A 3915-nucleotide genomic window follows, 5' to 3' on the forward strand; every position below is an offset into this window, starting at 1 on the left:
CCAGCACCCAGGCATATCACCCAGCCACTGGCCCTGTGATATTAAAGGCCCACACAGCACCTCCACAGGACCTCCACAGCCACACACACATGCTTCTCTCCCCTGTATCAGAGCTCCAGGGGCCAGGCTCATGGCCCAGCTTCTCCCCCTGTGATATTAAAGGCCCACACAGCACCTCCACAGGACCTCCACAGCCACACACCCATGCCTCTCTCCCCCTGTGTCAGAGCTCCAGCACCCAGGCATATCACCCAGCCACTGGCCCTGTGACATTAAAGGGCCACACAGCACCTCCACAGGACCTCCACAGCCACACACACATGCCTCTCTCCCCTGTATCAGAGCTCCAGGGGCCAGGCTCATGGCCCAGCTTCTCCCCCTGTGATATTAAAGGCCCACACAGCACCTCCACAGGACCTCCACAGCCACACACACACATGCCTCTCTCCCCTGTATCAGAGCTCCAGGGGCCAGGCTCATGGCCCAGCTTCTCCCCCTGTGATATTAAAGGCCCACACAGCACCTCCACAGGACCTCCACAGCCACACACACATGCCTCTCTCCCCTGTATCAGAGCTCCAGGAGCCAGGCATATCACCCAGCCACTGGCCCTGTGATATTAAAGGGCCACACAGCACCTCCACAGGACCTCCACAGCCACACACACATGCTTCTCTCCCCTGTATCAGAGCTCCAGGGGCCAGGCTCATGGCCCAGCTTCTCCCCCTGTGATATTAAAGGCCCACACAGCACCTCCACAGGACCTCCACAGCCACACACACACATGCCTCTCTCCCCTGTATCAGAGCTCCAGGGGCCAGGCTCATGGCCCAGCTTCTCCCCCTGTGATATTAAAGGCCCACACAGCACCTCCACAGGACCTCCACAGCCACACACACATGCCTCTCTGCCCCTGTGTCAGAGCTCCAGCACCCAGGCATATCACCCAGCCACTGGCCCTGTGACATTAAAGGGCCACACAGCACCTCCACAGGACCTCCACAGCCACACACACATGCCTCTCTCCCCTGTATCAGAGCTCCAGGAGCCAGGCTCATGGCCCAGCTTCTCCCCCTGTGATATTAAAGGCCCACACAGCACCTCCACAGGACCTCCACAGCCACACATCCATGCCTCTCTCCCCCTGTGTCAGAGCTCCAGGAGCCAGGCATATCACCCAGCCACTGGCCCTGTGATATTAAAGGGCCACACAGCACCTCCACAGGACCTCCACAGCCACACACACATGCTTCTCTCCCCTGTATCAGAGCTCCAGGGGCCAGGCTCATGGCCCAGCTTCTCCCCCTGTGATATTAAAGGCCCACACAGCACCTCCACAGGACCTCCACAGCCACACACACACACATGCCTCTCTCCCCTGTATCAGAGCTCCAGGGGCCAGGCTCACGGCCCAGCTTCTCCCCCTGTGATATTAAAGGCCCACACAGCACCTCCACAGGACCTCCACAGCCACACACACATGCCTCTCTGCCCCTGTGTCAGAGCTCCAGCACCCAGGCATATCACCCAGCCACTGGCCCTGTGACATTAAAGGGCCACACAGGACCTCCACAGCCACACACACACATGCCTCTCTCCCCTGTATCAGAGCTCCAGGGGCCAGGCTCATGGCCCAGCTTCTCCCCCTGTGATATTAAAGGCCCACACAGCACCTCCACAGGACCTCCACAGCCACACACACATGCCTCTCTGGCCCTGTGTCAGAGCTCCAGCACCCAGGCATATCACCCAGCCACTGGCCCTGTGATATTAAAGGCCCACACAGCACCTCCACAGGACCTCCACAGCCACACATCCATGCCTCTCTCCCCTGTATCAGAGCTCCAGGAGCCAGGCTAATGGCCCAGCTTCTCCCCCTGTGATATTAAAGGCCCACACAGCACCTCCACAGGACCTCCACAGCCACACACACATGCCTCTCTCCCCTGTATCAGAGCTCCAGGGGCCAGGCTCATGGCCCAGCTTCTCCCCCTGTGATATTAAAGGCCCACACAGCACCTCCACAGGACCTCCACAGCCACACATCCATGCCTCTATCCCCCTGTGTCAGAGCTCCAGCACCCAGGCATATCACCCAGCCACTGGCCCTGTGACATTAAAGGGCCACACATCACCCCCATAGGACCTCCACAGCCACACACACATGCCTCTCTCCCCTGTATCAGAGCTCCAGCACCCAGGCATATCACCCAGCCACTGGCCCTGTGACATTAAAGGGCCACACATCACCCCCATAGGACCTCCACAGCCACACACACATGCCTCTCTCCCCTGTATCAGAGCTCCAGCACCCAGGCTCATGGCCCAGCTTCTCCCCCTGTGATATTAAAGGCCCACACAGCACCTCCACAGGACCTCCACAGCCACACACACATGCCTCTCTGGCCCTGTGTCAGAGCTCCAGCACCCAGGCATATCACCCAGCCACTGGCCCTGTGATATTAAAGGCCCACACAGCACCTCCACAGCCACACATCCATGCCTCTCTCCCCCTGTGTCAGAGCTCCAGCACCCAGGCATATCACCCAGCCACTGGCCCTGTGACATTAAAGGGCCACACAGCACCTCCACAGGACCTCCACAGCCACACACACATGCTTCTCTCCCCTGTATCAGAGCTCCAGGGGCCAGGCTCATGGCCCAGCTTCTCCCCCTGTGATATTAAAGGCCCACACAGCACCTCCACAGGACCTCCACAGCCACACACACACATGCCTCTCTCCCCTGTATCAGAGCTCCAGGAGCCAGGCATATCACCCAGCCACTGGCCCTGTGACATTAAAGGGCCACACAGCACCTCCACAGCCACACATCCATGCTTCTCCTCCCCTGTATAACACCACCACCTCCTACCTACCTACCTACCTCCCTCCCTCCCTCCCTCCCTGCCTGCCTGCCTGCCTGCCTGCCTGCCTGCCTGCCTGCCTCCCTCCCTCCGTCCCTCATCATCTAACCCTCCAGGGACCTCGCCCACCAGCCGAACATGTGTACCCACACTTAAGCACACCTCCTGGGTTAAACACCTCCAGCCGCACCCGCCAGAGTTTCGTGGTCCTGGTACCCCTTTTAAATTCTCGTGGTCCTGGTAACCCACTGGACACTTTGTGACTCTGGTACCCCGCTTAGATTCTCGTGGTCCTGGTAACCCACTGGACACTTTGTGACTCTGGTACCCCGCTTAGATTCTCGTGGTCCTGGTAACCCACTGGACACTTTGTGACTCTGGTACCCCGCTTAGATTCTCGTGGTCCTGGTAACCCACTGGACACTTTGTGACTCTGGTACCCCGCTTAGATTCTCGTGGTCCTGGTAACCCACTGGACACTTTGTGACTCTGGTACCCCGCTTAGATTCTCGTGGTCCTGGTAACCCACTGGACACTTTGTGACTCTGGTACCCCGCTTAGATTCTCGTGGTCCTGGTAACCCACTGGACACTTTGTGACTCTGGTACTCCACAGCTCCAACAGACTTAGTGCTGTGGGACTTTGGCTTTTTTTTCCCCCCACTTTCGTGACTCTGGTACTCCACAGCTCCAACAGACTTGGTGCTGTGGGACTTTGGCTTTTTTTTTTTTTTTTTCCCCCACTTTCGTGACTCTGGTACTCCACAGCTCCAACAGACTTAGTGCTGTGGGACTTTGGCTCCCCCCAACCCCCCCTCTTTCGTGACTCTGGTACTCCAAACAAACACTTTGTCATATTTCCCTCCCTCCTTCCTTCCTTCCTTCAGCAGGCGCCCCTGGTACTCCGGGGGCAGGGGAGGGGGAGTCGGTGGGGCCCGCGCCCTCGGCCGACAAAAGCTTGGATCAAGGGCTGACTTTCAATAGATCGCAGCGAGGGAGCTGCTCTGCTACGTACGAAACCCTGACCCAGAATCAGGTCGTCTGCAAGTG

This window comes from Trachinotus anak, unplaced genomic scaffold (genome assembly GCF_046630095.1).
Source record: "Trachinotus anak isolate AG129_WGS33_773 ecotype Australia unplaced genomic scaffold, CSIRO_AGI_Tana_v1 ptg000141l, whole genome shotgun sequence".
In the NCBI taxonomy this organism is placed as follows: Eukaryota; Metazoa; Chordata; class Actinopteri; order Carangiformes; family Carangidae; genus Trachinotus; species Trachinotus anak.